Raw genomic sequence first — 22614 nt, 5'->3', positions numbered from 1 at the left:
ACAGTCAGCACTGAGTCCCTAGAAGCTTGCAATATGGAGGAAGCACTTCTAAATGGGAAAGGGGAAGGTCAAAGGGATGCTGACAGCAGTAAAAACAAATGGCTTACTACATAACTTCCCTAATATTAGCTATCACCTCTGTAGTTACAAAAAACAGGGATCTAGAACATTCTAAATAGTGCAGGCTCCTAGGGCCATGTGGGAGAAATGGTAACATCATATCCACAAATACATTTTGTCACATTCTATACTGAAGAGTCTAGTCTATGTAGATAACATCTGTACTTTTCCCACCAGAATCTCAGTTCCTAAGACATTTGCCTGATTCTTTCAGAAACTAGGAAATAAATATTAAAGATAATCAGTGGAATAGATACACACAAACAATACTGAAGACCTGAATAAAAGGAGAAACATACCATGTGTGAGAAGAGTACAAAGACGATAGCTCTCCAAAAGTTAACCTATATATTCAATGCCATTCCAATTGCAATTCCAGTGGTATTTGTACTGAAAACTTCACAAGTTTCTAAAGGTCTCCTGGAAGAATAAGTACATGAAGATAGAGATATTTAAAAAAAAATAAGAATGAGGGACTTGCCTTACTAGATAAAGTTGTTACTAAAAACTAGGCATGTGGGAAATGACAGCAGCCACATTGTCTAATCATAATGCAGTAAAACCATATTTTTTAAAAGAAAAAGTAGTTCAAACCAGAGGTCCTCACAGTAAATAACTATTGGGTCAATAAAATAATATAAATTATAATAAAATGTAACATATACTAATTTATATAATAAAATGTAAATTATATAGTAAACATTTTTAGTGCACAACAAAATAAGAACACTACTTATGAGATTCAGCCAATACTATATATAGCCTTAAGTTCTCTTAGTATAAGATAATGAAAAAGAATTACTCTTAGTAAAGGTAACAAAGGAGAGAAGGGGATAGCAAAAATACGTGAATAATGGCCAAAAACTTGCCAAATTTGATGAAAAAAAATATTAATCTATACCTGCAAGATCAATATATGCCAAAAAGGATAAACTCAAAGAAATTCAAATCTATACTCATGATAGTCTAATTGTTCAGTTGACTTCAGAATCTTGAATGCAGCAAGAGAAAAACAACTTACCATGTTCAATGGATCCTCAATAAGTTAAAACTGACTTCTCGTCATAAACCATTGAGACCAAAAAATAGCGATATAACATATTTAAACTACTGAAGAAAAAAATGTTAACTGAGAATTCTGTATCCAGCAAAAATATCCTTGATAAATGAAGGACAAATTGTGACATTCCCAGATAAACAAAAATCAAAAGAATTCAGTACTAGCAGACATGTCCTACAAGAGATAAAAAACGGAGTTCTTTAGGCAGAAATGAAAGGACGCCAAACAGAAACTCACATGTACATGAAACTAAAAGTAACTGTATAAATATAAAAGTCAAAAATTCTACTTTTGGGGGGTGGGGGGTGGGAGATGAGGGTAAGGGGGATCAAATATATGGTGATGGAAGGAGAACTGACTCTGGGTGGTGAACACACAATGTAATTTATAGATGATGTGATACAGAATTGTACACCTGAAATCTATGTAATTTTACTAACAATTGTCACCCCAATAAATTAAAAAAAAAAATTCTACTTTTATTTGTAACACTTTCTTCTTATTTCTGACTTAAATACAAGAGCATAAAGGAATAACTAGAAAACTGTGTTGATGTTTATATTGTATGCAGATGTAATTTGCATAATAATAGCACAAAAAGGGAACAATGCTATAATGAAGCAAATTTTGAACACAACTGAAATTAAGTTGGCATTAATGTGAAGTCAATTATTTTAAGGTAAGATGTTACTGAAATAGAAGCAAACATGAAAAAAATAGTTCAAAAAATATAATAAAAGAAACAATGGAATTAAAATAGAACAAAAATATTTACCACAAAGGAAGGCAGTAATAGAGGAACAGAGAAACAAAAAGACATAAAACACATGGAAAACAAATAGGAAAACATCAGTCCTACCTTACCAGTAATTACATTAAACAAAACAATTTTTAAATCGAATCAAAAGGAAGAGTTGACAAAACATTTAAAAAATACAATCCATCTATAGGCTATCTATAAGATAAGACACACATTTTAGATTCAAAGACACAAACAGGTTGCAAGTGAAAGTTTGGAAAAAGATATACCAGTCAAAACAGTAATCAAAGACAGCTAGAGTAGCTATACCAATAAAAAGTAGAATTAAGAAAAGATTGTTACTAGAGACAAAAAAAAAAAAAATTTATTTTAATCAGAGGATCCATCAGGAAAATATAAGAATTGTAAACATTCATCTAACAATAGAGCACCAAATTTTTAAATAACCAATGGGTCAAGGAAGAAATCACAAAGAGAATTAGAAAATACTTTGAAAGCAAATGTAAACAGAACATAGAAAACTTAGGAGATACAATAAAAACAGACCCTAGAGGGAAAATTGTAGCTATAATTACCAACATTAATAATTAAGATCTCAAATGAGCAAACTACCTTAAGAAATTAGAAAAAGGTGCAAACTAAACCCAAATAAATCAGGAAGAAGGAAATAATACAAGTTGGAATGAAAATAAATGAAAGAAATAGAGAAAATCAAGGAAAATAAATTTGGTTCTTTGAAACAATGAAAAAAAAAAGATAAACCTGTAGCTAGACTGACCATTAAAAAAGAGAAAACTCAAAATATGATCAGGAATAAGACGGGACATTATTATCAATCTTACAGGAACAAAAAGAATCACAAGGGAATATTATCAAACAGTGTATGCCAATTAGATATCTTAGATGAAATGGACACATTCTTAGAAAGACAACCAATCAAACATGACTCAAGAAGAAAAATCTGAGCTTTTGGCAGTGAGTGTGTTGGCCCTTGTTGTGGTCTTTCTTGGACAACTCTCGGGGGTCCCTGGGCCCCAGGCAGGTGGCAGCTGGCCTCAGCATGCTCTGTCCCTTTTTCTGAGTAGCCCCAGGCTTATCACCAGCACCAAATCTGAGTCTGCATTAATCTGGTGACCACCACTGACGTGCCAATAGCAATCAAGGGTCAACAACAAGAAGGCACACACAACCCACAAAACAGACACACCTGGAGCATCTAGCTCAGGTGACCAGGGAGACTGCATCATTGGGCCCGTTAGGGCACCTACTACGTAAGGCAAAACTGCCAAGACTGGGAGACACAGCAGATCTACCTAATACATAGAAATACACACAGGTAGGCAGCCAAAATGAGAAGACAAAGAAACGTGTCCCAAATAAAAAAACAGGACAGAACTCCAGGAAAAGAGCTAAATGAAACAGAGGCAAGCAATCTACCAGATAGAGTTCAAAACACTGGTTATAAAGATGCTCAGTAATCTCAGGGAGAACTTCAACAAAGAGATAATAAGGATAAGAAGACATAGAAACCATAAAAAAAGAAACAGTCAGATATGAAGGATACACTGGAAGGAATCAATAGCAGATTACATGAAGCAGGGGATCAAATCAGCAATTTGGAAGATAAAGTAGCCATTGGAATAGTAAAAAGAAAAAAGAATTTTAAAAATGAGGAGAGTTGAAGGGGCCTCTGGGACAACATCAAGCATAACAATATTCACATCACAGGGGTACCAGAAGAGAGAGAGCAAGAGATTAAAAACCTATTTGAGGAAATAATGACAGCAAACTTCCCTAACCTGGTGAAGAAAATGGATATTCAAGCCCAGATAGCGTAGAGTCCCAAACAAGATGAAACCACAGACGCCCACACCAAGACACATAATTAAAATGGCAAAGGTTAAAGACAAAGAGAGAATCTTAAAAGCAAGAAGAGAAAAGCAGTTAGTTACCTACAAGGGAGCTCCCATAATACTATCAGCTATTTTTTCAACAGAAATTTTCCAGGCCAAGAGTGGCGCGAAATAACTCAAAGTGATGAAAAGCAAGGACCTACAACCAAAACTACTCTACCCAGGAAGGCTAACGTTTAGAATCAAAGGACAGACAAGAAAAAGCTAAAGGAGTTCCTCACCACCAAACCAGTAGAAGAAACGTTAAAGAGACTTCTTTAAAAGGAAAAGATCAAAAATATAAATAAAATGGCAATAACTACATATCTATCAACAATTACTTTCAATGTAAATGGATTAAATGTTCCAATCAAAAGACATAGGGTGGCTGAATAAGAAAACAAGACCCTTATATATCTGCCTACAAGAGACACACTTCAGATCAAAATACACACACTAAGGGATAGAAAAAGACATTTCATGAAAATGGAAACTTAAAAAAAAAAATTTGGATTAGCAATACTTATAGCAGACAAAATAGACTTTAAAACAAAGGCTATAACAGGAGACAAAGAAGAATGTTCCATAATGATAAACGGATCAAGCCAAGAGGATATAACTAAAAACCATGTCATATCAGCTTATAGGGCATGTGCTTACATTTAACCAAAGTCAGCTAATGTTACTGCAACAAAAGTACAATAAAATATATGAAATAACAATATTGGAAATTTTGGAATAGTACATTAAGCCTTTAACAATTTACTCCCTCAGACATTTTTCATATATGGAGTAATGTTTTCCTGTGAGAGTGACTGGTTTGAGGAGAAACACATGATCTTTGGTATGTGATGTAAAGAAATCATCCATATAGTTTTCAGTTTGCTAGTGAAATTTAAAAACTGGTAGTGATAAATCAGAATGATTAAGCTAAGAAGGAGGGATACTGAATTAAACAAATTGTACACAAACTATACTGCACTCAAACACCAATGACAAACTTTGAGCTAGAACCTGTCATTGCACAAAATCAAGAAATGAAATAAGTGCCCTTGAAATTCCTCAAATGTATTTTTGGCTCATTAGCAGAGTCTTCAGGTTACTATTTTAATACTCTGTCAGAACCAAATTTGTGATGCAGGCTATGGCACGTCGTTTGAGAAGAGCGACGTGTTGTGGACTAATACAGTACTACAGGATATAGAAAGAAAACTATTGTGTCCACAAGATGGCGAACCTTGAAATACTTTTTGACAATGAAGGACACAAAAAGCTGCAGAAATTTGGTGGCAGACGCCCAAACTTATAGGAAAATAGCCACTGTAACATACATAATAATTACACTGACCTACTTTAAAAATGCTGCTTACCTCAGTGAATTGGAGATAAAATTAACAATATTAGAATCGAATAAACAGTTTTTATGAAGACTGAAATATTTTTGGCTCTTTAGTACTATCAGATTGTAATATTATGACCCTGTTTCTGATGGGAGTGGTAAACTTAACATATTGAAAAGGCATTGTGTTTTGGGGTAAATTGAGTAACATTGGGTTTCCACTGTTTCCTTTTTGTCCACTACACTGCAAAAACTGAATGAAGTTTTCTTGAAGTTTTACAAGTGAAAACCCCATTCTTATCATGTTATGTTGGAACTAAGTAATTGGCAAGACTACATATCACACAACCAAAGTGAGCTATAAACAAGAAAATCACACTACCAATAGATACCTAAACCTACGAGTACTCGTTAAAATTTAAATGTCTAATAATAAAAGAAGCTCAACAATCTTACAATATATTAGTGACTCAACATAGAGGAATCAGATGGTAATACTACTACTGGAAAATAGGGGAGTAAGTTGTGGTATCTCAGTATTTGGCAAAGGGCGCCATCATGTGGACAAATTAGGTACTGCATAACGGTTACCTTGTGTCCACAAGATGGCGCCAGATTCCTACTAATCTCAATATTTCTGATTATGTAGCACCGCTGATGGCACCAGTTTCAGACATTCACATGAACTTCAAAGCATCTAAATTCCCAAAGGGCAACGGTGAATATGCCAATTGGCTAGCATACCATTGTGGATTAGCTCCAATTTGTCCGCAGTTTAGAGACAAGTCTGGAAAGGCCTGATACATTACAACCTATGAAAAGTCCACGCAATTACCATAGATTTAATAAGCAGTGGAACTAATAATAAAATAATGGCCATAAGACAGTATTGAGGCTAACAGAATCCGGCATATGCTTATGACTAAATTTACCCATACATACTTTTGCCTGTCAAAGGTCGTTCAGAACAAAAATTCGAGTGGAAACTTGGCACCTGCTAAAAAGTGAGGCCGTGTGGACAAATTTAGTAGAAAAACACCCAATAATTGCCTAACTCTGAAACAGTGTCGAATCTGAAAGTTAGAAATATGCCAGGATAAATACTCGCTATCAATATGGGAGATAGATAAGTGTTGTAAAATTACTTGCAAATGACAATGGGAATAAATCCAATGCATGCACGGCACATTCAGCATGAAGAGCTAACGGTCAATGGAATATAGATCCCCAAACAGTGTTAAAATGTTACTCCACCAAATGCCTTCATTACTGAATTGCTGGTTCCCAAAGCTGCATGTAGTGCAGTGGGAGGAATTTTCTTCAAATCAAGCTAATAATTTTAAAGGATGACACTGTGAAGACAGACAAATGAAGTATTACAGAAGACCTATGGTAATGGGTCTTTTTGTCCAACACAAGCACCAAATTTGATAAGTTTTGTGAAAGATACGATGGGCAATGGGATAAGTTGAGACGAAAATCACTCCCCCAAAAAGCAGATAGGTTCCTGAAGATATGGAAATCAGTTGTGGCAAATTTTCTTTCTAAAGCCTATTGTGCTGGCAGAGAATTGAGGGATGCTAATGAAATGAAACTGGAAAACACCCCGAAACATTGGCAGGTAACGACACCCCTGAAGGGACAACAAAGTAGACAGGGAACTCCATAAATTTGTACTCTTATTTGCAAGCTGGTAGGCAGTGCCAACAAATATGATAGGTGGCTGCTATATAACAGCAACACGAATTAACACAAATATGATGAAGTATTAGCTACCCAGGCTTGCAGTACCATCTGTGTCCATTTTACAAGGTCAAATTTCCCACAGAAAACTGACATCCAATAGCATTATTTCACTACAAATTGCAATTAATGGATAAAGTGGGTGCCAATTGGGCAACTTGATTGCATTACCTATTTGCACTGGATGGAAATAACCCAACTACTGTGTTTCCCTGAAAATAAGACCTAGCCGGACCATCAGCTCTAATGCGTCTTTTGGAGCAAAAATTAATATAAGACCCAGTATTATATTTATATTATATTATATTACATTACATTAAGACCCGGTCTTATATTATAGTAAAGTAAGACCAGCTCTTAAGAGCTGATGTCTGGCTAGGTCTTATTTTCGGGGAAACAACGGTAGCTAATGGATTTCTATGTAAAATTAAACATTGCACCTAAAAAGAATGACTGGTATATCACTGTGTAAGTATATATGTTAGTATGAATATTTAGTTCCTAGAATCAAAGGCCCTTAAGATGCAATGTGTTTGTTAATGAATGGCAAAATTCTAAAATTTTACTAGGTCTAAACTTTGTAACAGAAGACTCTGCACCAGATTACCAAGGGACAGGGTTATGCAGCTACATATGAAAGATGTCCTTACTTCTCATGTGTCCATAGAGAAACTGAAATTGGAATTCATAACTGAATGCACGGCAGAGAATCTATTTGCTGAATTTAGCTGCCAATTAACTGGGTGTTAAATCCTGTCTGAAAACTCATTTAAGCTAGAAAAATAACGGACCACCATGTGTAAGATGTACTTTAGGACAGCAGTTCTCCAGCACTGACTGTCGCTGATGCAACAATAAGGCAGTGTCTACAGGAGCTTACTTAGGAGCAGCAAATGGACAATGAAAAAAGGGGTATGATAAAAAAAAAAATGTTAAAAAAAAAAGGGGGTATGGCATCAACACGCTTTCAAGAAAGCAACATTCCAAAGACATTTACCAAAAACTGCTAAGAAAGCTTAGCCACACTATTAATGTAGGGAATTGTCAGCATAACCTTGACTTTATGAAAATGTAAGTAATATAGCCTAGGCAGAATGCTTGAAAGGAATAGTAACGGCTAATGATAGTATTAGTAGAAATTCACTCTGAAAATTCAACCAAGCCCGTCTGGGGAGAGTTGAGAAGTGCAGCATTCAGAGGAGCCCCATTAGACTAAGACAGAAAGTGCTAGTGGGACTAGACCTTCCTGTCCACTAGCAGGAAAAATGTCCTTAAAGCCAGTGCCTGGAGATTGTATTGCCAACATATGGTTCCCAAAGGGCACTACAGGTGATAAAATTGTCTCAGAGCCTTTTCAGATTGTAAAGACATGGAAGATAGGCACTGATACTAAGTAGGCATCAAGGAATTTCACTGCCTACAACATTACAACATTGTTGCCATTGTAATTTCTTCTTTGTACTGGGGTTTGTGATGGGGAGCACTGCACAATATGCTGAGGCCCTAGGAAGGGCCTTTGTGTGGATGGGGTATAGGATGGACTCTGGGGAGACCTGTTTGTAGTTGACATGCAAGGTAGGGAGGAAGCAATGGTGAACCGACCTTACCTTCCAACGATGACAAATCTTCTGTGCTCCTTCCAATTATTGAAACAGCCCAGCAGGGAAGTGTATTCATGAATCCCACCCACACTCCAAGGTCACCGCGAAAAGAATTTATTTCCCCACAATTTTGTGGTGAGCTGCCCATACAAAACAGCAATGCTTTTCACTTTAAAATGCCACTTGGTTTTCTTTTTGGTGGAGTTAGTCTAAAACAGATGATTCAGAAGCCAGTTTTATTCCCACCTCTTCCAGTATGTCATTTTTAAAGCTTGCAAACCTCTCCTTTGTTGAGTGATTTTAATATGTGGTTGATGGTGAGATGTGAATCAAAGTGCAAAGGAAACTTTAGGGCCCCTTTAAAAACTAAGTACAGTAAGCACACCTCATGCAAAGGACAAATAAGACAAGGGGCACTGGCCACTGTGGTGGACATGAACCAAGATTACCTTCATCAATTTCTGAGGGCACCACAGACAAACTGCATCAGGCTCAGTCCTCCTCCCGATGAAAGCAGTCTTTCTTTTCATCATAAACTTGTTCCAAGTTATTCTGCAGGTCAGTGTCTGCAACCATCCTACTGACTGAAAACCCTGTCACTACATTATTTACCACGTGCTGTGGCCCTAACACAACTATGGTATTCCTTAAGACCGCCCAACTCTAGCATGCACGCAGCACTACTGCGTTTACTTAACCTCTCTTAAGTTCAAGTGGAAAGCATGGGAACTACGTGCTTCGAGTGAAGTTAGTATGTCTCTAGTTATGTGTATTTGTTGCTTCAATGTCCTGCATGTACCAGACTGTAAGATTCTTTGAGGCATTTGAAATACACAAAGTCTTTTAAGATCTTAATACTGCTGATTCCCCACCCTTCTCCCAAATTGAGCACAATCATAGATACTCAGGACACACTGGCAGGACACAGGCTGGCCCATGAGTCCCCTAGGGCATGAAAAGCCAGGGGAGGGGAGGAGAGGGCTCTTGGATACCATAATGGAGGCATCTCAAGTTGGGACTTGTATATGAAGATGATGGTCCCAAAACTCTATTTGCAACATACTGAGCATTGAGCGGTGACAAAAACCTGTTTTCCGATTCCTACAGGGTATATACCTCCCCTCCATGCTGCTCCCTATCAGCGTGACATTACAGAAAACCACCCCTTTTCTACTTCTCTAAATGACAGCCAGAAGTAGTCCCTCTCCCAGTGCTTGAATTCACCCAGAGCATACGCCATCACTGATCCCCATAATACACACAACCAGGACCAGCATTAAGAGGGCAGAGGTATGGTTGGGCCTTGCCAGGGAGATGCGGTGATGTGAAGACAGCTGCTTTGATCACATTTCTTCTTGGACTGATGCTTGATTTCTTCAAAGCACTATGCCAAAGCAGCAACAGGTTGTTGACCATGGAAAGTGTAATAATGCCAAATGAGGCCTCGTCCTAGCACCGTGCTCCTTGGATCTGAAGGCACCTCCAGATTCTGAGGAAAGCTACCTTAGGGTGTGCTGTAAGGGGACACATGTAAGTGATTATAGTTTCTGATATTTGGCATCCTTCAGGGGCCAGGGTGAAACAAAGCGACTTACCGGACAGACTAACCTAAGTCACAGGCTGAAGATAATGGGGGAACCTACAAAGGGCTCCGGCTCACCCTGCTCACCCTCTGCTGAGTCACCTGAGCTTACAGACACAGGCAGGGAGGCAAGGCATGGAGCAGAAGCCAGAGCCCAATACAAGAAGCCTTTGACAGTCAGCCCAGCACACACAACCACCTTTGAAGAGGTAAAATGAGACCAAGGGCCACATGATTCATTCTTAAGACCATGTTGCAACGACCATGTTCCCAGGTAACAAACTGGGACCATGTTGCCAGGTAACAAATTGACCCCGGTACCATGCTTGGGGTAAGGACTTGTGCACACTGCAACTAAAATGGTTCATGCGTATGTCAATTTAAGTGCATTTAACTTAAACCTGAAAAAACTTAAGAGCTAGAAATTTCAAAACTTCAAGACCACATCAAGGCTGAGAGCCAATAAATAGAAAAGATTCTCAATCCCAAAGGGATTTCTTTTCTTTTTTACTGAAAAAGGAGTAAAGCCTGACTTTCCAAAAGGCCACAGTGAACACTGGAGTCGCAGGTCTGATACCCAAAGCCCACCCTCCTCCTACCCTGCCACAGGGGTGTCTCTGAAGGATAGACAATGCTCGGCTCTCCCTCTGTGCACAGCCGTTTTCTTTCCTATTAAACAAACAAACAAACAAACAAACGTGTTTAGGAAAGCACTGCCCTGATGTGGGAGGCTAGCTGCACTTCAGTGGAATCTAATACTTAACTTCCTTTGATATATGTGGGTTACCTGAATCCCAAACAATTTCAAAGCTTTCTTGGAATGTAAAAGACCATGAAATCTATGTTATTAATGGCTTTTCTCTAAAATTCAACCCATTGAACAAAGCATTCTGGTTTATAACTTATTCTCCCTCTTGTGGAAAGACGGCCCTATTCCCAGCAACATTACAGACCACGGGACATGATGACGCCTCACCTGACTTAACTCTGCAGTGCATGAAATGCGAAGTCAAATGGAGGCTGAAGAGCTGAACGCAGAGGGGCCTGGATGTCCAAAGCTGAACCTGGAAAGAAACGTCTGGGGCAAAACAGGTGACTTGATGGCAGGTTGACTCCCAGGAATCTTTTTGTCTAAAACGCAGTTATCTACTTGGGAAGCCAATGGAGCACTTTGGAACAATTCTCATTCCAAAGGCTTCTTCCATGAAGTCAGGCTAATTTGCATAAATATGTACATATAAGGTTATTAGGATGGAGCCATCACAAGAGGAAATACCCTCGGCTGCCTTGGCTGGAGGTGACGGTTCAGAAGCACTCAAGTTTTAAATAACAAATAAGAACTAGAACAAAAACCTTAGAAACCCATAGGCAAATGTAAAAATGTATAATAAATCTGGTCTTTGTCCCCTTTGGTAGCACAGAACTCCTAAAAGCCTGAAATGGGAGTGTTCTTCTGTAATTCATAGGAAGCCCCTTGTGACCACACCGGACTTTATGCTAACTAGATGATTCAAAGTAGGCCCTTTAGAGAGTTTCCAGAGAAGGGATGAAAATCCAAGAATATGATTAGAAGGTTCAGACTTTCAGCCCCACTCCAAGACCTCCAGGGAGAGGAGAAGAGTTGGAGACTGAACTTAATTGAGTGGCCAATGACATAAGACCCCAATAAAATCAAGCTCTGGACACCCAGAGCTCAAGGAATTCTTGGTGGATGAACGTTTTGATGTGCCAGGAAGGTGTCATGTCCTAAGACCAATGGGTCAGCATGGAAGCTCCTTATTCAGAACCCTCCCAGAACTTGTCCTACGCATCTCTTTCATTTGGCTGCTCCTGAGTTGTGTCCTTTGTAATAAAACTATAATTCTAAATATAGCCCTTTCAGAAAGTTCTGGAAATCGTTCTAGCAAATTAACCTGAGACAGTAATGGGAACCCCTGAATTTACCAGGCAGCCTTAAGGTTAGCTGAAGCAGGGGGACAGTCTTCAGAAGACTTTGCCCTTAACTTCTGGGAACAGGATTGAATTAAACTGCAGGAGTGCCAGGTGCTGTCAGAGAACTGGTGTCAGAACACCTTTAATCTTTCGTTAATCCACCAACTAAATTATTAACTTTTTTCCGATATATTTTCATTAAAAAAAAACAAAGAGAAACCAAAGCACCCAAAACACATAAATCTGTCTCAGAAGATAACCAGTGTGAACATTTTGGTGTACAGACTTCAACATTTTTAACTTTACCAGGAAAATGCATCAAAGAGGTTACAGCAATTCCTCCAATTTCTGATAAAGGGGGAAAACAGTATTAGCAGAATCGAATTATGTCCAGATAGGAAAATCTGCTTTTAAATCTTGTCAAATGGAGAGGCCTGTTATTTTAAATTAACTTTCAGTTTTCTAATTAAATTTATGTGAAACTGTAGAACAAAAATTTAATATACCCTTTGACTGTTTTTTGAAAGAATGGTTCCTTGAATGTCAATTTCCAACTTAATATGTGGGGAAGGAATGACACCCAACATTTAAAATTAACACACTTCTCTCAGTTAACTATTTGCAACACTAGGAGGAGAAAAAAAATGAAGCAAAAAAAAAAAAAAGCCATGTATCAAAAGATTTTGTTAAAAATACTTCACAAAAAACTTAGGTCACACTTTGACATAACCTAAAAGGCTCCCAAAATGTTTTACATGCCCCAAACATAACAAGTCACATATTTAAAATCACTCTTATCAAAGTGGCCTGCCTCTTTCCTTAAAACCAGGGTCTGAACGTGATCAATTATAGAATGCTCTAATTTTTATCTATTATTATACATGCAACCAATGTACACAGGAAAGAGTTAACATAGCAGGCCTGAGACTATTTCCTTCTGGAAGTCTGGAATTTGGTACGCGCCTATGTGAGCAGCCCAACACACCATCTGGTTTTTTTTATATTGAGCTGCCAAATTATATAGGCAACCTTTATTTCCCCCCAAGTTTCAAATTGCATTTTAACAACCGCAATTAAACATAATACATATTTACATTATAACTATTAGATGTTTTGGGTTATAATTCTCCTTACTGTCACATTTTAAATCACTGAATTGGAACTGTCAATAAATGAGGTTACATCTATAGAACATAAACTCACAGCTTAGTAATTACTTCTGACTCAGAACCAAATGGCAAGCTGATTTTTAGGCAAAACACTGCATTTTCCCCACCAGGCAAGTCTTTGGGGTGGGGGGCTGGGGGGGAGGTAAGGGGAGAGAGTATGCTTCTCGAAAAAAAGAAAAATTACATTTGTTTCCTAAACTTGTTCCCAGTGATACAAAACCTCTTTTTAGATATTAAGCTGTTATTCTAAGTTCAAATATCTGATATCTTACTTTCAGTTAATGGCGTTACTATCAAGTTCCAGTAGGCACTCATATTTTTTAGTTACAAATACTTCATGCAATTCTCTTTACTTGAATGCCCCAGGACCAGGACAAAGCATACACATGTTGCTATCTCTAAATTGACTAAAGTAATTCTGTACGTACAATTAGAAAACAGGGGATTTTCTCCTTACTATAACCACTGATTTTTACTATCACATTCTCTTCTCTAATACTTCCAAATGCATACTTCCGCTCATGCCTGTTGCCAAGAACATGTCCACACTATTAATCTTTTGTTAGGTTCTTTTTCATGGGAACAAATCATGCTCAGGGCCCTGAGAGAATTCACTGCAGCTTCTGTGACTAAAAATTATGGTTGGTAAGGAAATGATGAGTTGACTGTACAAAGATAAATTATATGGGCATTCATCATAGCTGACATATAATGAGAGGTAAATAATCTTTAACACGCCAATTTCTTAATTTACTACAAAAAATGTACCATCAATGTAACCAGAACACTTCTTTCTACATGCAGACCATATTCATTTTCTGAACCAAGTTATAATCAATCATAAAATTGCTTAATTGGCACAGATTCTGAACAGGTGGTATAAGTAGATAAAATGATGCTCAGTAACATCAAAGAGACTATGACACTGAAGAAGTCTATACACCAAAAGTTTAACAGTGGTTTTAGTTGAATGATGGGATTATAGTTTATCTTGACTGTATTCTTTATATTCTTGTGTTACTTCAATTGGTTATAAAAAGTACTTCTTTATAACCAGGAAAAATAGCACTTCCATTTTGAAATAAAGTAGGAAAAATAACCAGTCATTAAAATAGAAAAAAAACATATAATTAACTGTGGCTACATATGGCATAAAATACCATAAGAAATATTGGGATCCACATAATGAAAATTATGATTATCAGGATATAAAAAGACTTGAATAAATGCCTCTACGAGGGGAGAAATGTTGTAAACATGTTAATTCTGAGCAAATGAATTTACAAATCAAATGCTATTATAATATCCCCAAGTGAATTTTTCTGGCAAAGCAAAATTTTACAAAGTAATTCTTAAATTCAAGTTAATGATGAATTGGAGAACAGTAGCTAAGTAAATATTGAGAAAGAATAAACAAGAAACTTTCCTATAAACAAGTAGGGAACAGACAAGGGGTCAGCAACTACAGCCAAAGGGTAAATCTGGCTGCGGACAGATTTTGCTTTCATTAGCTATGGCTGATTCTCGGAATGAATAGTTCCAACAGGGATTGTGTGGCCAACAAGGCTAAAGGATTTTAGAGAAAATGTTTGCCAAGCCTTGCAACAGACACTTTAAGTCTCTTCTCTAAAGGAGTTCATGAAGGCAAATTTATAAGGAACTCCAATCTATGAGGACAAGTGAGCAGAACCTAGAAGGTAGAGAGAGAAATCAAGGTTGGGGAAGCCACAGTTAATAGCAAAAGAAGCATGAACAGTGGTTAAGGATGGCCAGGAACAATAAACCCCTATCTTCCACATTGTTCTACATGTTTACATATGACAAACCCTATCAATGAGGAAGGATAAGTGATTCATTTCTTGAGATCAAAGAGCCGAATTAGTTCAGAACTTTGTAACAGGTATATAGTTGCAGGAAACAGACCCTCAGCAGAAATATGAAACATCTGGAATTGTTAGAGGGTGACTGTGGAGTGAAAATCACACACAATCCCCTCCACACAACAGGATGAAACTTTTTTTTTTTTGGAAGTGCAGCTTATGCTGTGGCAAAGCCACTAATTACACAATTGCCTTTGTGACTCATACATGTATCCATTTAGGGTGAAACCCTGAGGCAACTGTGGCTGTATTACAGCAACTTCAAAGAAATGAGGAAAGCAGGATTTGACAGTTGTTTCTCTTCTCACAATGAGCTGCTGACCCTGGAAAGCTCAATTACCATTTCAACAGTCATAGAATAACATGAATTAGACCACAGGTTTGAGAACCATTGGAGGAAACCTATCAGGTCAGGTTCCTACCAAAAGTACACCCACTGCTTTCTAAAGACCACCACCTTGTCCATTGTCCCAGCGATAGAGCAGCTCTTGGTGACCAGGTTTTGTTTCACATCTTCTCCACTGAGCAGTTGCTGGGATCAATGCATATATTGCCAGCAGTCTATGACAAGTCTAAAAAGCACTGCACAAAAAAAAGATAAACTAAGCTAATTAGATTCTCACTCGTTGGAATTTGAATAGAAACAATGAGAACTTCGTAATTAGCAGTAAAAGCTGAAGCTAAAAGCCTCACCAAAGACAGGGTAATGGCAAAGCCAGTCATGAGGATGCAAATACTATGAGGAAGATGAGTGAGGAAGGCATGTGTACAGTTAATACTGGATTGACTATGAAATTTTGCTGACAGTACATTTCAGGTGCTCTCATCAAAAAAAAAAAAAAAGTAACTAGGTGAGAAGATAACTGACATATCAGTGGTATGCAAATTACTTTGAACTAAAGGCAATTTTACCTTCAGGCTCCAGAGTCCCTTTAACTGCCTAGAAGAATTTCAATTAGGGGCCTGAGCCACAATCAGCGATCAGCCACCATCTGTGTTTGACCCACCTATAGGGCAGGGCAACCTGATAGTCACTAACCATCTGCTCTGCTCTTTTCATCCTGTAGTGACCCTTTGAAGCCCCCAGGGCATCTTACCTCAACCCTAGCTCAGGATGTCTTCTCTACCCAGGTCCCTTTCTATCTCCTTACCTCTCCTGCCTGTGGAGTCTCTGACTCTCCTGTGTGCAGTGTCCCATGTGTACGTATTAAATCAGCTTATTTTCGCGTGTTAATCTGTCTCACATCTATTTGATTATTAGAGCAGCCAGAAGAACCTGGAGGGTAGAGGAAAGTTTCTTCCTCCCCACATTAGTAATCATTTCACTATGTATATCAAATCATCATATTGTATACCTTATATACAAATTTTTTTAATGAAGTTAAAGTTAACGGATGATACAAACCCACTGCCAACATTCCCAGATGTCTTAGAACCATTTCCAATCCTCAAACCATTTTCCTCAGAGAGGAAACAGAACTTTGTTTTCTTTACTTTTAAATTTTCTTTATTCAAATATAGAATTTATTTGGACTCTTAGGACATCCTAGTAAGAAATGCAATTACATTGGACCAAAGATACGCATATACACAATCAGAGCTGAAACAAAAACCTCACAAAGCCGGATGGAGACCAATATGTTATTATTTACATTCTATCTTAATTTATTTGTTCCTAATGTAGTCTATTCTAATCTACACAACTCTATTCAAAACTATGACCTAGTTTTGGGTGGAGATGAGGGAGAAGGAGAAGGGATTACACAGCATAAAGTGGTAACTACAATACTGCCACAGGGATATGAAAGACAGTTTGGGGAATGTAATCAATAATGTAAAGATTTTGTAGGGTGTCAGATGGGCACGTGTCTTATTAGGGAGACCACTTCATGGACGGTGTAGATGCTTGACCACTGCACTGTACACCTGAAGCCGAATAATATTGTATGTCAACTATGACTATATATATATATATATATATATATACACACACACACACACACACACATACAGTCACGGGATGTGGAGTACAGCATAGGGAATAGAGACAATGGAATTGTAATAGATTTATATGATGTCAGGGGGCAGTAGATTGGGGATGGGGGTTATCACTTTGTGAGGGGTGTAAATGTCTAACTATTACATTGTTTTGTACACCTGAAATTAATTTTTTTAAAAAATTGTGACCTAGTTTTAAATACTGTCCAGGGGAAACTGCAAACTCCCATACCACGTGGAAAAAACTTAACACTACAAATATGCCAAAATCATGAAGTAGAAACTATGAGATTGTAAAAGCATTTATAAACACACTGTGTGGGCCTGTAGCATTAAAAGAATAAAAAATCAGGTTCCTATACAATGTGATATACAGATGAAGTATTACAGAATTGTACACCTGAAATCTATGCAAATTTACTAACGATTGTCACCCCAATAAACTTTAATTAAAAAAAAAATCTGGTTCCTTGTAGAGATGGAAATCCTGTCAATATTTCAGCCTTTGGTGCACATTCCAGGTGACTGCAATTCCAAACACTCTTGTTTTTATTTGAAGAGCAGAGAAATCTCTTTTCCAATGTCTCTATCAGAAGTAGATAAACGAAAGAAAAGCCAAAATCAAAACAAAAAAAAGAGAAAACCCAAAGAAGCATTTCAAGAGAAAGAAAGAAAATATAAGCATCTTACACATTTACCCGATCGGGACTCTGCAGGCATTTGCAATTGCAACCCCTCACATAAAGTATGAAGAAGCCTGTTGTTAATGGATGCATTAGAAGCTAGAAGAAACCAACCTAAGGGCATAATGCTCAAGTTATGAATAAGAAAAAAACAAGTATTCAGTCGCTAGGAGGTAGAGGAAGGCAGGAAGACGGAGTATAGGGAAAGCAGCTCGTAGTAGAAGCAAGATATCAGGCAGAAAACCAGAGACCATCCCATCTGGCTATTGTCACCAGTGCTCTCAGAAGTTTATTCTTGTAGGTAAGGACAGCTCTACGCCCCCGACCAGCTCTGAAGCAGTTACAGAAGACAGACCCTCATCCCAATTTCCAAAGATTTTTCATTGCCGATCAGAGATGGGGGAATGTTAAGACAGGGGATTGTAATGGTGGCCCTATAAGTCTTCTATTTTGAGATTTGGATCTCTGGTGTAATTTGATTTAACAAGTGCAATTTAGCCTTGGACTTTTTAAAGTTTTTTTCTCTCTTTCATTGTCTCCTTTCCGCCAGGCCTTAATGGTTCTGCTTCCTATACATTTACTATGCAGACTAGTTTCATTGTTTCTATTTACTTCCGCTCAGTGCTGGCCCTGTGACTTGGGAGACGTTTTGCATCTGTATGAGATCCACTCCAGGCTCCAACTTAAATCTACATAACATAAGCAAAGGTTGCAATAACCAGCTTAACTGCACCTTCCCCCACCCCAACGGACAAAGCTAAACTCAACAGAAAATTCCACTACAGGCCGAAGCAATTTACATCCTGGTTAGAAAATATAAAACTTGAGACCAAACAAAAACTCGATGCAGTAGTTTGCAGTAGTTTCCAGCAGACTCTGCCCAGCTGACCCTTCTCTTACTTTAATAAATCTTTCTTCTATATTTCTACCTGACTTATGAATTCTTTCACGGTCCGCGAGCAAGTAGGCACAACACTTATAACTCTGAAATATGGACAAAAACAAGTCATCAGTAGCAGAGACTGGAGATGAAAAAGTGCTCTAAGACATTAGGGGAGGAGGGGAGAAAAGCAGTGACTAAGCAGAAGTTGTAAGAGTAAAATGTCACAACTCCAGCCCACGGGCCAATTCCAGCCACCATGCTTTGTTTGTTTGCTTACGTTTAGCAGTTTATTATAAAAGATATAATAAAGGATACAGATGAACAGCCAAGTGGAAAGATACATAAAGTGAGGTATGAGGCAGAGTGCATGAAACTTGCATGTATTCTGGGTGCAGCACCTCTGTTTTCAGCAACCCAGAAGCTCTCTGAACCCCATCTTTTTGGGATGTTTATGGAGTCTTCAACGTGTAGGTAAGATTGATCATTAACTCAGTCTCAAGTCCCTCTCCCCTTCCCGAAGGATGGGGGATCAGGCTGAAAGTTCGTAGTTCTACTCATGGCTTGGTCTCTCTGGTGCTCAGCCCCCATGGAGAAGCAATCCAGGAGCCCACGAAGAGTTGCCTCATTAGAACAAAAGATGCTCCCATCACCCAGGAAATTCCAAAGGATTTAGGAGTCCTGTGTCAGCAACCAGGGGTCAAAGACTAAATAATAGAACAAAAGAGGCGCCTAGCACTCTTATCACTTAGGAAATTACAAGGGGTTTAGGAGAGCTTTGACAGGAACTGGAGGCAGATATGTATATGTATTTCTATTGTTTCACAGGTTGACATAACAAATGTTCGCAAACTAGGCGGCTTAAAACTATGGTCTCTGCCTCCATCTTCACATGGTCTTCTTCCTATATTTCTGTGTCCAAATTTCCCTCTCATATAAGGACACAAGTCATGTTGGATTAGGACCCACCCTAATCAAGTATGACCTCATCTTGATTACATCTGCAAAGACCTTATTTCCAAATATATTCACAAATACTGGGGATTAGAACCTCAACATATCTTTTGGGGGACACAATTCAACCTATTAACAATGAACAAAGTCCCAACTATCTGCCTGGATTCCTGTGTCCCTAGAACCTGCCAAAGCTATCAATGTCAGCTACGTACTTCGTAACAAGCCCTCCATACACCTCTGGGCACTTGACCTTTCCACCATCTATCATATCCCCTACCCATTTTCCAGGGCTATAAAATCCAGCTGTTCCTTGTCCCCAAATCCTCTCTGTTTACTATATCATTCTATCAACCCATATTGAATCCTTTCTCTGAATTCTGACAGCCATTGCTCACATAGCTTCATCTGTGTACCACATTAAAAAAAAAAAAAAATCAAAGCCTATTTTGAAGGTTGTAGTCTAGTATGATTAAGACTTAATGTGAATGGACCTTGGCATGACACAGCAAGAATTCAGATTTACCTCTGCCACTTCCTAACTTTGTGACCTTGAATAAATTAGGTTGTCGTGGGAATTAAATGAGATGATTCCTGTGGAGTGCTGAGTGTAGGTCCCACACAGCAGCTATTTTTATTGTGACTATCAAGGTACCTTGCCTTTTATTTTATTTTTGTTTGTTTTTTAGATTCCACACATAAGTGAGATCACATGGTATTTGTCTTTCTCTGTCTGACTTATTTCACTTAGCATAATACCCTCTAGGTCCATCCTGGTGGTCACAGATGGTAAGATTCCACTCTTTTTACAGCCGAGTAATAATATTCCATTGTATGTATGTACCACCTCTTCTTATCCAGTCATCTATTGATGGGCATTTTGGTTGTTTCCATTATCTTGACTATTGTAAATAGTGCTGCAGTAAACCCAGGAGTGCATATATTTTTTTTTCGAATTAGTGTTTGGATTTGTTTGGCTCAATACCCAGGAGTGGAATTGCTGGGTCATAAGGTAGTTCTATTTTTAATTTTTTGAGGAACCTCCATGCTGTTTTCCATAGTGGCTGCACCAATTTGCAATCCCACCAACAGTGCACAAGGGTTCCCTTTTCTTCACATCCTCGCCAGCACTTGTTTGTTGATTTATTGATGATGGCCATTCTGACAGGAGTGAGGTGATATCTCATTGTGGTTTTAATTTGCATTTCCATGATGATTAGTGATATTGAGCATCTTTTCATAAGTCTATTGGCCATCTGGGTGTCCTATTTGGAAAAATATCTATTTGGGTCCTCTACCCATTTTATAATTGGATTGTTTACTTTTTGGTGTTAAGTTACACAATTTCCTTATACATTTTGGATATTAACCACTTACTGGATGTATCATTGGCAAATATTTTCTCCCATTCAATAGGTTGCCTTTTCGTTTTGTTGATAGTTTCCTTTGGTGTGCAAAAACTTTTTAGTTTGCAGGTAGTCCCATTTGCTTACTTTTCTTTTGTTTCCCTTGCCAAGGAAACACATCAGATAAAGTATTACTAAGAGCAATGTTTTTGTTTGGTGTAGAAGAAAGCATAACCTATAGAAATTGTGCAACATAAACATCATGCAGGAGAATGAGGGTAATAATAAAAGGTGAGAAGACAAAGATAAACAAATAGGAGAGAAAGAAATTGTAGTCCATTCTAAGTGGTCATCTCTATAAGTTAGAGGGACCTACACATGGCTCTTGCCACCTGTCTCCCTTTGACAATGAACTCTTCACATGTGACCCTATGTTCTAGAAGAAGACAGTGACAACGACCCCACGACCCCACGAGGAGGCAGGAAGTCCCAATGACTAAGACTTCGCATATAGTGAGGTAGTTAAGATCTCTGCAATGTGACACACACTGTGTTGCGTTGGCGATATCACCTGTCTGATCTTCACTTTTATTACCAGTAAAGTAGGAACAAATCCTACTTCCCAGAGTTACTGTTAAGATGAGGTAACAAATTTGTACAAAAAAGCACTTGTCTGGAACAGAAAAGGTACTTACAAGTGATAAGCACTACTATTAACATAATATGACCTTAAACGAAATTTTCAAAAGTTGTGTGTGGGTGTTAGATGACTAGCCTAAAGAAAAAGAAAAAACAACAGGTCTGCTGTCCCAAAAGGAAAGGAGGATGGAAGAGAACTGGGGTTCAGTGAGCAAAAGCCACTGACCACTTACCAAGAGTTCACAATGGTTTCACAACCACGTGCAAAATGCTGATTTGAGCCTCTCCTAATTGTCTAGTAACCTCACTGGGGCAGGCAGGGCTCAAGATACCTCTTCACCAGTGGCATGGCTTCGAATCGCAATTTTTATCACCTGTAGGATTGGGAGAAAGAAGGAGAAACAATGTGAGACAGAACAGTCAAGGTTTGACTTTTACCTCATTACCACATTAGTCAAGTCACATTTCACTCTTGCTAAGCATTATTATTACTGTCACAATCATGTTCTTTATCTGGCAAAAGCTGTTGTACCGCCTGCAATTACTATTTACTATGGATTCTTGCCTCCATTTTAAATGAGATAAGTTGGGTAGAGAGTCACTGAGTAACTCTACCAAAGCGTTAGAACTCAGATGTAAAGTCCTATGCTGGCCTGCCTGTAAGTCCTTCCCCTCTTTCAACCTCAACATCCTTATCTTTGAATGGTGGTAAACTTGATCTGTTAGGGGACCTTCTATGTCTGGCAGTTATGACCCTCCATTCCATACTCCTGACTAAAACAGCCCTGTAAAATGGAATCAAACCTCCATGTAGTCATCACATTGCATTTGATTCACACTGAAGAGGAAGGTAACAAAACTCTGTTCTTTGGACCAAGACTTGTGATTTATTTTCATTTATAATCTCAACTGCCACCAGGACTCACCTTACCCATGTATGAAAAGGAACTGAACATATCTGCAAGGAGCTAGGTAGGTCTATGGCTAGTCCCCTACCTCCAAGACTCAACCACTAGGAAGAATGGTACTCAGAGCT

General features: G+C 38.2%; 1 long non-coding RNA gene across 9 annotated transcripts in view; it reads right to left on the bottom strand.

Moving 5' to 3' along the window:
* The window catches only part of LOC117022311 (uncharacterized), a 40368-nt gene that overhangs the window by 8385 nt on the left and 9369 nt on the right, over positions 1 to 22614 (bottom strand). For 6 of the 9 annotated variants that reach the window (XR_004423021.1, XR_004423028.1, XR_004423032.1 and 3 more), the window contains exons 2-4: positions 21812 to 21952; positions 1142 to 1354; positions 420 to 540 (exon numbers count right to left, since the gene is read on the bottom strand). This is a non-coding gene — a long non-coding RNA (uncharacterized LOC117022311). Of the gene's footprint in view, positions 1 to 419; positions 541 to 1141; positions 1355 to 8964; positions 10030 to 10696; positions 10767 to 11073; positions 11176 to 21811; positions 21953 to 22614 lie in introns of all 9 variants that reach the window. The other 3 variants (XR_004423025.1, XR_004423026.1, XR_004423030.1) reach the window with 3 other exon arrangements.

This window comes from Rhinolophus ferrumequinum, chromosome X, assembly GCF_004115265.2.
Source record: "Rhinolophus ferrumequinum isolate MPI-CBG mRhiFer1 chromosome X, mRhiFer1_v1.p, whole genome shotgun sequence".
Taxonomy (NCBI): Eukaryota; Metazoa; Chordata; class Mammalia; order Chiroptera; family Rhinolophidae; genus Rhinolophus; species Rhinolophus ferrumequinum.
The sequence above is the reverse complement of the archived record's forward strand: the minus strand, read 5'-3'. Positions and strand labels throughout refer to the sequence as shown.